Source organism: Ambystoma mexicanum, chromosome 13, assembly GCF_040938575.1.
Source record: "Ambystoma mexicanum isolate Mex_15411 chromosome 13, UKY_AmexF1_1, whole genome shotgun sequence".
Taxonomy (NCBI): domain Eukaryota; kingdom Metazoa; phylum Chordata; class Amphibia; order Caudata; family Ambystomatidae; genus Ambystoma; species Ambystoma mexicanum.
In genome coordinates, this window is record NC_090938.1 from 655,287,219 (window position 1) to 655,300,664 (window position 13,446).

The following is a 13,446-nucleotide window of genomic DNA, read 5'->3' on the forward strand; positions in this document are numbered from 1 at the left end:
ATGCCAAGGAGATGTTCTCCTGATGAGTGAAGAGAAGTAGTTTATTGGACAATAGTGTAACAATGCAAAACGGAAAGAGACCAAGCATTATGTGGTGAAGGTAGCAACACAACCTTAATTCCATGCCACTCCTGGCATCTTGAATGACCATTGCAAGTTGCAAACTACTGCATACAATGCGCTCACTAGTCAAATACACCGAACACAACCAACATCCTTGGTTGCAGAATGCATTTATTTCATGGGCGTGGTGCTGTATGAGCCCACTTGAAGTCTGTGAGGAAGCTCTGGCCATTACGTGGCACTTGTCACTGGGATTCACATATTGTCATCTATGATGCATTTTTATCATAACTACCATATTTCTGTACTTTACGTGTTGTCTTAACAGATCATACCTTTCTCTAGCCTTTTGATTCAATTTATAAACTGTCCAGCCAGGCACATCAAGGGAATGGCTACTTTTATAGGTACATGTCCAGAGTGCCTTCCGAAGAGTTTTCACTAATGGCTTGAGATAGTTGCCAGTTTAGATTTATTCTTGACCAACCTCCGAAATTGACCAACTTTTCAGACGCATGAGGGTTAATCATCCTTTGAAAACAAGGGGGGAGGGGTTCTTGGTGTCCCTCTACCGGCACAAACACAGCCCATTGACTGGTTCTTGGGTGGATTGCCCCCGGGAGAGGCTCAACCAAGTCTTTAGCTCACTGTCCCTTTCACAGAGGATAAATATCCCTTCATATCAGTCTTTGTCCTGCCCAAGGGCAGTCCAGCACCAAAATGCTAAAGACTTGGTTGGGACTCTCCCAGGGGCCATCCACCCAAGAACAGGTAAATGGGCCGTGTTCGTGCCGGTAAAGGGAATACCAGAACGCCCCTTTTTTTGCACATTAAGTAGTTTTGGGTTTCACCCTAAGTTACCAGGTGAATCCAGACCTGGACCCCTTGCTCGCTGTTCTTAAGACAGGCACAGCTCCACCTCACTGATGAGGCCCGACTAGGCTGAAACACATGTCTGGGGTTGCTGTTGGTACTCTTGTTCAGAGGAGAATTGCCTGGCATGTCAGTGCTGCACTGCCCGTGGGCAGGACAAATACTGATATGCAGGGATATTTCTAGTCGGTGAAAGGGACAGTGAGCTAAAGACTTGGTTGAGACTCTTCCGGGGGGCCATCCACCCAAGAACAGGTCAATGGGGCTGTGTTCGTGCCAGTAGAGGGACTCACAGAATCCCCGTTTTTTTTTTTTTTTATCATCCTTTCAGCACTATAAAATTGACATTGGCCATTTGGGGGCACTCGATCTGCTAATCTTTGTAAAATGTACAATTTACCAGCAACATAGGCGAAATACTCTGTGCTTGGTAACGCGATTGTCCCAAACAATTGAACACGTACATAAAGCATCAGACCTATCATACTTTTGTAAATAATGTTTCCTTCCCATTTTACTTGTTGTAAGTGTTCTAAAGTAACATAGTTTTGTTTTCTTACTCTGAAATTATGACTCCAGCACCAAAGCTGGTGTTAGATTTACTGTCTGAGATTGTGGAAGAGCATCGGAAGTGGCCGTATTCAGATTTGGAACCTGTGATTGTACGCTACACGGTGCGCTTGATTCCACAAGGTGCCGTCCTCTAACCTCTAAGCCTGTAGGCACGGAGAGCTGCGTGGTTGGTGAGGCGAGCAGCGGCGTGCATTGTGCATCTAGCACTGGAAGTGTTAAGGATACAGAGATTTCCGCGATCACCCATCTGAGAGTGGAGTGGGTGTTGGAGGCCGGGTGCTTGAGCCACCAAGGGGTGAGCAGCTGCTGTGTTTGGATACAGAGAGGAGCCCACAAGTGAGCTTTGTCACGTTTCTTCGCTCCTCCTGGTAAGCACCACAGTTAGCATTGTGTTGTGCCTCTTGTTAAGCCAGTAGCGCAGCACTGATCTAAGACAGCTAAGTAGTATGCAGAGATGCTCTATTGTGGTGTACCCTTGGGCTTATCAGCATCACAGTAAAACACTGCTGTATAGCTATTCAGTAATAACAACCCCCTCCTCATACAGAACCTGTTTTAGTTTGTGGCAGTGGGGCTTTCCTTGGGGTGGGGAAAGTGAATACTGGAAATAGTATACCACCAAGTGAACCATTTCCTGTGTGGGGCGTGACCTCCCATGGCCCTGATGTTGCTTTGACGATGACAGGAAAGGTCACAAGGACAAATAAGGCACAGATCTCAAGGAAAAGTAAACCGTATGATTTGTCATTGGGTACCCCCAAAAATAAAAACAACGTGTAAGACGGAGGAGAGCTACCTCAAGGTAAAATTGAACTAAGGTCCCTTAAATAGGGAGGGGCAAAACAAGGCAAAGTGGGCCCACAGGGCACCATTACAGCTTGTATTTCATTGTGAAGTGGAAGTAACAGCGGGTCTTAATGTAGCTATGGAGATGGCCACGGGTTGTCTCTTTAACGTGGTTATGGGGAGGTACAGGAAGAGTTTTGGTATTGACAATAACTCTTATTGATTTGTCATGCGTGAACTAAGCCACCGGCCATGGTTCCACAGATTGTGGGGGTACCGGTGGCTACATTATGATTGAAGCTTCACAAAGACTTTCAGGAAGTCCCAATCTGATTTTTGAATCTGATTGTGCAAATGCTTCGACAGAAACGGGGTTGGTGCCCCTCCCCTTCTTTCTTCTCCTAGCAATTGTGCAAATTCGGTTGATCCTTTGGTCATGCACTTTGTCCTGAAAACGTTAAGGCTGTGTGGAAGCATCCACGATGACCTAAAAACAAGGAAGCCAAATCCGAAGAAACATTAGATAGAGTGGCCCAATTATCTAGAACAACAATGCGAGGACCTGGAAAACAGATCGAGGAGGTCCAATGTGAGAATCAAAAATTTGCCGGAAACCATAGGTGAGCCAGACCTGAAGTCGACGGTAACGCATTTGTTTGAAGAGATCCTGGCCGAGGAGCGGTGCCTGGGAGTGGGGATTGACCGCATCCATAGAGTGGGCCCCAAAAGGGGGGCCGAGCCGGGAACGAGACCCAGAGACGTGTTGGTGGCCATAACTTCTTATGCCCAGAAAGAACAAATTCTGAGAAAAGCCAGACTGGCCCCCCCGGTGAGAGTGAATGGCCAAGAGGTGCAACTATACCAGGATCTGGCTCAATCTACCCTTCTCAAAAGACGGATGATGGGTCTGGTAGTGCGCCACTTATCTGCTTCCCAAGTGAAATATAAATGGACCTTTCCGTTTGGCCTCCTGTTTACATGGGAGGGGTCCCAGCACAGGATCACCTACCGTGAAGGAGGAGAAAAGATACTGAGCTTATCGAGTGGAGGGGAAGGTGCATATTCGAAACCCCAGAGGAAACCCAGGGGGCCAAATCAGTGGGTGTGGTGGGAGATGGTCCACAAGAAGGGAACTGATAAGAAAACATAGCCAGCAAAAGGACATGCCAACGCTACCCAAGAGCTCATAAGTCAGGTGTCACCCTGGCATACTCCAGCTGAACTAAAAGGATACGATGGAATCGCCCGATGGCCTATCAGCAGGCCGAGGAGAGGAAGCGGAAGATTTCGAATGGATGATCCAGTGGGATTTAGGACTCCCCACAATGAGTTTGAGGGGATTTACGAACCGGGGGCACTGGACACTTCGTCTCAGGGCATGTAGCAACCCGGTTCTTACCTCAAGGGATCGTGTTGGTGGGGGAGGGATCATGGGGAAATTGTGAGTTCAAGACGACAAAACAAACACCTGGTAGAACGCAGAGCACACCAAGAGAATGGGGCGACCTCGAAAAACCCACACATCAACCTTCCCATGAATACAATACATAAAATTCCAGTGACGGTCCTCTCACAGAATGTAAGGGGCATGAATACTCCCATAAAGAGGGCCAAATTGGATAGACAAGCAGGGATACAGAAAGCCAACATTCTACTGTACCAGGAGACACATATAAAGAAAAGTGACAAAACTCGAGTGAAGATAAAAGGGGCTAAGCATATTTTCCAATCAAATGCTGAGGGTCCTAATAGCCATAAAAGACACTTTGAAAGCACAGATTCATGGCCACAGAACCGACAAGGAAGGGAGATATATCATCTTGAACATCACAGTCAAGGGGTGGCGGATCACCCTGGCATCGGTCTATGCCCCCAATGCGGGTCAAGAGGCATTCCTACAGAACTGCTGCGAACACTTGAAGAATTTGCAACGGGAGACATTATTCTGGGGGGAGACCTGAATCTGGCCTGGCACCCCACTCAAGATAGGACGGAAAGATCTAGCGAGGGCTCAAAAGCACCCTCGGAGGCATTGAAGAAGGCATTCGACTCCCTCTCCCTTCACGATACCTGGCGATCAATTAACGGGGACCGGCAGGGCTTCACGCATTACTCTCATGTACAAAACTCATTATCGAGAATAGACTATATATGGGTTTCCACTAATCTCCTAGGCGCAATCAGGGAGGTAGAGACGGGCCCCATCGTCCTCTCGGACCATGCCCCACTAACTTTGTCTCTAGCATTCAAAACCAGGGAGGGTGGAGTCTGGACCTGGCGTTTCCCATCGGAACTCCTACATGACACAGTGCTGGTGGCCTACATGACACAGTGCTGGTGGAGGAAATCCAAGAGAAGATTGAAACGTACTTCAATGAAAACGACACAGAGACCCCACAAGACACAGTATGGGACGCCTTTAAGGCAGTTCTGAGGGGAGAGCTAATAGCCCTGAAATCAAAGAGAGATAAACAACTAGCGCAGTGGGAAAGGGACCTTGAAACACAGTTGCGAGATGCAGAGAGAGACAGGCAGCGGCGACCCCAAGCAGAGCCAAGAGGCGGGCCATGCAGCACATCCAGGGCCAACTGGAACTCCTTCATACTCGGAAGGTGGGCCACTCCCTCATGAGGACGAAACAAAGATACTACATCCACGCCAACAAGGCAGGAGCCCTACTTGCTCGACAACTCAGAGAAATGACCAAGGAGAGATCCATAATGGCGCTGGTGGATCCCTCAGGTTCCAGGAAAACAACCAATGAAGAAATGGGCGAGATTATGGGAACTTTCTATCGAGACCTGTATACCACCAGCAATCCAAAAGAGGAAGACCAAGAAAGTGCCTCTGCCGCAATTGACCGAAGAAGCCCATGAAGCGCTAGACCAAGACATCTCACTGGAGGAAGTACTGCGTGCCATCAAACAACTCCCCAAGAACAAGGCACCAGGCCCAGACGGGTATACAGATACATTTTATAAGAAATCCCAGCATGTACTAGCCCCTAGACTTACAAGCCTGTTCAATACCTTCAAAACACGGGGCAATATCACTCCATCAATGAACGAGGCAAAACTAGTGCTCTTCCCGAAGACAGACAAAGATCCCTCCCTCCCAGGGTCCTATAGACCGATTGCCCTGATAAACTTGGATGCAAAACATTTCACCAAAGTCTTGGCTAACAGGCTGACAGGACACCTATCCTCTCTGGTGGATGCAGACCAGTCGGACTTTGTCCCCACAAGGCAAACAGCGGACAACACCAGGAGAGTCTGCCACATAATAGAAAAAGCCGAGCGGACAGGTATGGAGGCTATTCTAGTAGCCCTAGACGCTGAAAAAGCATTCGAACGAGTTGAATGGTCGAGCTATTTCGAACGATGGCACGCATGGGCTTTGGAGACTCATACATGAGAATGATCACGGCAAACTATAAAAGTCCCTCCCTAAGAATTGCCGTCAACAACTTCTTGTCGAAGACTGTCGCCTAGACGAGAGGCACAAAACAAGGGTGCCCACTATCCCCCCTTCTGTACGCCCTCCTTTTTAGAACCTCTTCTGGCGAGGATACGACAACAATGCCGAATTAAGGGAGTGCGAATGGGCGGGCTAGAACATAAAACTATGGCTTTCGCAGATGACATGTTGGTATCCCTGACGGACCCCTCCATTTCCCTGCCCACACTTAGGAATGAGTTGGAGACGTATGGGGCCATCTCAGGCCTCAAAATAAACAAAAGTAAATCAGAAATATTAAATCTGTCGGCTGACCCTGCAACTATATCGACTCTGGCCCGGGAGCAAGGAGTGAAATTGGCACGGGACAGTATAACCTATCTGGGAATCAAACTCCACTCCAGCATTCAGAAACTTTACAGGGCAAACTATCCAGAACTGCTCACCCACCTCCAAAAATTACTGGCAAGATGGACGCCACTATCCACCTCGTGGTGGGGACGAATGTCAGTGGTCAAGATGACGATTCTTCCTAAAGTTCTGTATTATTTTCAGGCTCTCCAAATTCGGCTCCCCAGATCATTCTTTCGCTCTCTAAACAAGATGACATCAGCATACGTGTGGCAGCGCAAGAGGCCAAGGGTGGCAATGGCTACCTTGACAGCAACTGTGAAGGAGGGGGACCGGGCCTTCCCACACTTCAAAAGATATAACGAGGCGGCGCAACTGAGATTCATAAAAGAGTGGGTGGCAGATTCCCCTCCGGCCAAATGGACGAAACAGGACATAGCTGTGGCCGGGGGCCCACTCTCTAACCTCCTTTGGTCCCACAAGAGGTATAGACACGCGAATACCCGTCTGAGCGACATATTGAGAGCTCCCCGCAGCGCGTGGGATTCGGCAGTAAAGAGGGGGAACTTCGACACACCCTTCCCCGTTTACTCCCCTCTTCCATAACCCTGACTTCCCACCGGGAATGGACCCAAAGGCCTTCGTGCCCTGGAAACAGGCAGGCTGCACAAGGACTGGCAATATGTATAAAGATGGAGCGCTTAGGTCGTTTGAGGACTGCGTTCAAGAAATGGGAATAGCGAGGGCAGACAGGTACCGATACATCCAACTGACTCACTGGCTTTCTTCCCTGACCAATGAAGAAGCGGGAACGAGAGACCTCACTGAATTCGAGAACTACTTGATAACAGACCCCGGCACGAGCAAATTGATATCCAACCTGTACGCCCATCTGAACTCGCAAGGGGAAGAGCTTAGATGGGTATACATGAGGAGGTGGGAGGAGACACTGGGGGTGGATATCCCACAATCCCATTGGGAAGAGGTTTGGCAGAGTGTTAATACACTGACCAGATCCATCCACCGGAGGGAAATGTGGCAAAATGTTCTGCTGCAATAGCATCTTACACCAAAGAGACTGAAGGAAATGTATCCAGAAATGGATGGCTTATGCTGGCGTGGATGTCGTCAGGAGGGAGACTGGAGACACATCTGGAGAACTTGCCCAGTTATTGCACGTTTCTGGAATGAGGTCAGCGCCCAAGCTGGGAAAATGGTTCAGGGTTTGGAGAACCATGGAGACGGTGTTTGGCTGGCAGGCATTTGGGACCCCACGCAAAAAACACACACCAATCACCAGCGGAAGGTGATTATGGTCCTGGTGGTATCCGCCTGGTTGGTGGTGGCCCTGGGGTAGAAGCAACAGTCCCGCCCCCCCGTCACAACTCCAATTGCTCAGAAAGGTATGGCATTTTATTACAATGGAGTGGATGACATGCAAACTCCAGGGAGCTACCGAGAACTTTCTATTGGATTGGGGTCCGGTACTCCAGTACTTGCAGAGTGACTATATGCTTCAATGGTGCCCCATAATATCCGCATTCTAAATTTGTTTTAAAAATGTAGCTCTGCATTGATTTCTAAGGTTTGATAACCATGTTTTAGTCGTCTTAAGTCTCGGGGATTCAGGGGGAGTGGGGAAAGGGGGAGGGAGGGAGAGGGGGGAGTTACTGATATTGATTAAAGTTATATTTGAAAACCAATAAAAAGATTAAAAGAAATTTAAAAAAACATGGAAGCCTAACAGAAAAGATGTCGGGCCACATGGCAATCAGACCAGCAGACCAGTCACAAAGGACAAGTCGCCAGAGTGTCCAAAGCATCCCAGTGGCCATGGTAGCTAATCTTTCAGAGAACAATCAGCTAGACAAGGACTCTATGCAAGTGGGGGGAGGGGCAGTCAACATGTGACTCTATACCACAACAGGAGGAGAGACGGCATGCTAAGCGTATGCAGGAGCAGCTTGCCAATAAGAAAATTGTGAGAATCCCAGAGAACAATGGGGGCAATGACCATCCTCTCAACTCCACGACAAAATCTTCCATTGGTAATGCATCTAAAAAACAGAGGAAATGGGAGGCAAGAAAGCAGAAAAGAAGGGAAATGTCTGTGGGTACGCTTACAAGCTGGCTGTTTAAGTGTAAAGAGAACAACACTGGCAATCGGGAGTGTTTATCCTCAGTAGAAGAGAACTATGTGGAGAATAGTTTAGGAGAATGGTCACAGGTCTGTGGAATGTTGACGTTGGCCAACCCGGAAGGAACAGCGAGTGAGACATGATTGCAGCAAACAGACCTGCCCTCGCTGGGCTCATCCCCTCCCCGTGTGCCGCCACATTGTATCCCGCTCCTCCTGGAAAACAGTTTGCAATGAGTAATATCATAATTGTGCTGACCTCCAGGTCTTATTCGCCTGCCATTGGCCAGCACCAGAAAGGAAGGAACACGAGACACCCTGAACTACTGGGAACTGAGACATTCACTCAGCACCTGCCAGATAATAACCTTCGCAAACACTGTTGTGGACACTCTGTGGGCTTGTTACTTCCCAGGGACACCAAACGTACCGTTTCATTGGCTCTTTTTGGAGCGCCCCTCTATTTCCCATTCTTGTTCCCATACCCGCTGGCCAAGGGGCGATTAGAAACTGCCTTTGGGCCATGCGAGGGCCCTCTCTGGATCCGGTTGATTTCCCCAGCTCTCACGAGTAGCTGTGGGACTGGTTCGCCGACCTCGATTACATCACCCAGTGCTGTTCTCAGCGACTACAGCCTGCTGGAGACAAACAGCCTGAATTCAGCTTACCACCTCCCTTATCCATGGCGTACAGGCCATGTGTTCAAAGCGGGCCTACGGGGTGAAGCTCACCTACGGCACCCCCAGACAGTGTGCTTACCTGCACTTTCACCTCTCTCACATTTATGTGGCAGGTTCCCTTGTTTCCAGATTGTGTTATATACAGATTGTATTCAGAGTGTCCCCCCCGCATGCCCCTCTTGTCAACCTCCATACCTGGCCCTTGGGGCTGGTTACAGTTTCCAGAGGTCCCCTTGTTTCTCCCCTAGGAGGTGTCCCAACCCTTCCCCCTTATTTCTTCAATTGGTAGGTGCGCCCCCCTGTCTGCCGCTGGGTCGACTGCCCTGTTTGTGCAGGCAGAGTTAGCTCTAATTTCCAAAAATGTGTATTAGTTCCACATTTTAGATTCTTTTTCCTTCCCTTTGTTAGTCTACAGGCCTCATTGCGAGTTTGGCAGTCTGGTAAAAGAAAGTGTTGGTCATTTTGTTACTGCGACTTTTTTTGCGTTAATGGAATTACTGCCATTTTTACCACACTTCTAAATTCCGAATTTGAACTTGAAGTACAGGATTTACCTCCAGCAAGATGCTGCAAGTGAATCATTCACTTTAAGGCTATAAACTGGTGAATTTACTTCAAGGAATTACTGTTTGCGGTAACTCCACAAACATTTCCCATGGAAACCTATGGACTCCAAAAATGCAGATTTACACCACCCTACCACCACTCGTAATCCTGCGGTAAGGCCCCAGGACCAAGTGCTGGTAACAGTAAATGATTTTGGCAGTGAATTGGTAGATATACTGCAAAGCTCATAATGAGGCCCTATGTCCTATATTTTGCAATCTTCTGCTATGCTTTCTCTATATTTTCACTTATTTTCCATCCCTCCTCAAGTGTCCCACTTTATTGTGCATACGTTTTGTGATCTCATTGCTTCCATATTGATTTCACACCCTCACAATATTTTTCTGGATGATTTTAACTTGCCCTGGAGCAAGGTTAAAGATTCATGAATAATTTTATCAATTATACTTTCTCATCAGGGTCCTCATTAACTTCAACTTCCCACACATAACTTTGGGACTACTTTGGATTTGATAATTTCTTCCCAATTCCGCTTGTTTGTGATTATTATCCTTTAGTGTGCTATTGGACCTACCACTTAGCTGTTGCTTTGTTTGCTCTCTCCCTGTTAATTCTGTATCAGTTCATTCTTCCAGTTTGACATGGCACGCTAGGTCATTTAAAAATCTTTCTCCTGTTATTTTGGGTGAAGTTCTGTCTTCATATTCTTCTAACCTCTCTATTCTTCCATTAATACAAATACCCTTCCATTAATACAAATACCCTAGTCCCCAATTATCTATCACTGGCATCCCAAGCATCAGATCAGCTTGCTCCTCTATGATTAGTTTTATCAAATCCAGTCCCTCGGTTCCCTGCTTTACTCCACAGCTAAGGAAGGAAAAACAGCTCACCAGACGTACTGAAAACCCCTGGCACAAGTCTCAAGACCCATATCCATGCAGCTAAAGTCCACTTTGTAGGAGTTTCCTCTGCTTCTAATTGGCCCATGTCAATTGTTTAAATCGGTCAAGCACTGTCAACCCTTTTACTGTTTCAAATACAGTGTTTTCTTTTGAGCAGGTTAATTTATTTAATTATTATTTCATTTGAAAGAATTGAATCAAATATTGCTTCTAAAGCTCCCCATTCCATTTCGGCTACTCCCCTTATATTTCCCTGAATCATCCCAATTCAGGACTCTTTCAACCGTTTCAGATTCTGATTTTTGTAATGTCTTTTCCTCTATGAAACATAACTCTCAAATTCTGACCATTCTCTTTTATCCCACCTTACTAAATCTATTCCGGATATTTCTGGTTTTTGGCTCACCCTCATTAACACTTATTTTGGCCAAGTTTACTTTCCTGACTTGTTTAAAAAATGCTCAAATAATTCCCTTACTAAAGAAGCCTGAACTCAAACCTCTTGAGAATGCCAATTACTGCCCCCTTTCTAGATAAAGACTTTTAAAATTGGCAGCAGATCAACTTTTCCATCACCTTTCACATCACTTGTTGTGGACTATCACTCTGGCCTCCGGCCTTGGTGAAGCACCAAGACTGCTCTCCTGCAGGTTGTGGATGATGTTGCACACATACATATTATATATTTTTATATACAGGGAAGAACAATGCTCTTTTGATCACAAAAGAACATACAATAGATAAGATATCAGATTAGACAGAAAGCAGTTAGCTTCTTACAATGGAGTGAGTTTGAGTGACAGTCTTACCAGGTTGTGGGGAGGGGGGGGGGGGAGTAAATGGAACAGTCACCGGGGAACAATACATGGGTGGACATACGTAGAGTAAGGACAATGAACATTAGACATTTTTAAGTGCAGGTAGGTGGTACGGCCAACTGTGTTAGAGATGGGACCATGATGGGTGAAGTGCTAGTGTGGAGGCAGAAAACTTGAGGGACAGAGGCAGGTTAATGGGGAGGGAAAAATGTTAGCTTGCAGGCAGATGAGAGGTAGGTTAAGAGGGTAAATCAGAGGCTCGGAGATAGGCTTTCAGTTTGGTTTTGAACAAATCGGTGTGGATTGTTTCTCGGATATCCGGGGAAGAGAATTCCATGCAAGTAGAGCAAGATGAGAGAAAGAGTAGCAGCGAGTTGAAGCACAGGGAGGGCGAGGTGGCACAAGGATAGTCGAGGAGGCATAGCAGAGGTTACAAGAAGACTTGTAGAGGTGGAGAGAGGAGGATACATAAAGTGGTGCCTTACTGTGGATATATGTTTGCACTATATACTGTGCACCTATGTTTTGGTAGAGTTTAACATCAGAGAGTACAAAGCCATCCAATATGTAAGGGCAGAGAGACTGTTGGAAATGTTGATAGCGCTCAGAGGAGAGTTCAGCAAAAGAGAAGATTTGGGTGCCATCCGCGAAGACTTGGTAGGAGAACCCAAACGAGGAGATGAGTGCCCCAGGAGCAAAAGTGTAGTGTACATTGGTGGAGCCTGTCTACTCATCCTTCTAGATCTCCCAGCTATGTATGACACAACCATTAGGCGTTGCTTAACATCTTGTCCTCCTGTATGGGTTTCGCTGGGCCAATCCTGGCATGGTTCTCCTCCTTTCTGCAAAGTTGGTGGTGGTGGGCTTGATGTGGTCGGGCTCCCAACCTATGCAGTGGTCCTCATGGGTCAAACCCATCACACATGATGTTTAACGTTTACATGGAACCCCTGGGTGATCTGGATTGCGGCTCAGACCTACAGGTACGATGACACCCAGATAGATTATGGGAAGTCCCCGACAGAAGACATCCACTACCTGCAGGGCTGTCGCTGTGCCATTGGCGGACTAGATGTTGTCTTTTTCTTAAAGTTAACCCTTCTAAGAATTAGTTTCTTCCATTTCTTGCTCAACAGCATTTCCCAAAAGTGGCTTTCACTACTATCTTTGCTTGGTGTCACTCGTACCTTGATGTCCTCTGCGAAGTCTTAGTTTTACTCAGCATTCCAATCTTAGCCTTAAGACTCGTATATCTAGCAAGTCCCACTCTTGTTTTTTGTTTTTTTTTGTTGTTGACTCGTCAGTGGAACATCAAATCTTTTTCTCTCCCCCACATTTTCATACTACTGTGCAGGCTCTGGAATTTTCTTGCCTCGACAGCGATATTGCCATCTTCCCAGGTCTGTGAGTTAAGCTCCTTTTAAGACGCCATTACACTATGCATCCTGTCTGATTTCTGACACTCAAACTTTTTAGCACATCACCCCGATTTCCCGTCACTAGCTCCTCATTCACTTCCATGCGCTTTTTAAGATCTGTTGCATCACCTACAAGGCAGTGGTTATGGGTCTGCCGACTTATCTTGCAGCTAAACTTCACACCTCTGGCAGCTCATGGGCCACTGATAGTTTAGACCTTTTAAGACTATTGATTCCCTACGTTAATCGGACACTTTTTTTGCCCAACCCTTTTCCGTTGCTGCGCCCTGTGCATTTATTGCCCGGCCATCCTCAACTCATTTGTTCCCAAAGTTACTGATTCTTTTCGGAAAGCCCTTAAAACACATCTTACTTCTCCTTGCTCATCGCAAAGGGTCCCAAATTGAAGATTTGGTTCTACATCTCTACCTCTTTCCTGGTTTTCTTATTTTTCCCTTTGCTATTTATCAATATTACAAATGTACAAATGTATGATGTTACTGTTTTGATTGAAGTTCTTGGTTACAAATTTTGTATTTGCAATTTCATTGTACAGCGCTCCTCTGCCTTTGGACTTGGAGGCCTTTCTGTTTCACTTCGATGTAATGCCTTGTGGAAATGCTGATGGCTTCCAATATTGTATCAGCAGGATACTCTTCATTGCTTGTTGTTTTTAGGTACTGAAATAAGTTACATGATGTTAAGGGTGCTGTTTTAACAACCTTTAAGTATACTCTCACCGTGTCTACTGAAGGGACATGTTCTCTCTTAAGGAGACAGGCACTTGTTCCCTCACTGAAGTTGCTGGTCTGTTTATAA

At 46.7% G+C, this 13,446-nt stretch overlaps 1 protein-coding gene across 5 annotated transcripts in view; it reads left to right on the forward strand.

Annotated features, from left to right (window-relative positions):
- SCRN2 (secernin 2) overlaps positions 1-13,446 on the forward strand; it is a 294,151-nt gene that overhangs the window by 234,089 nt on the left and 46,616 nt on the right. The gene's annotated exons all lie outside the window — the stretch shown is intronic.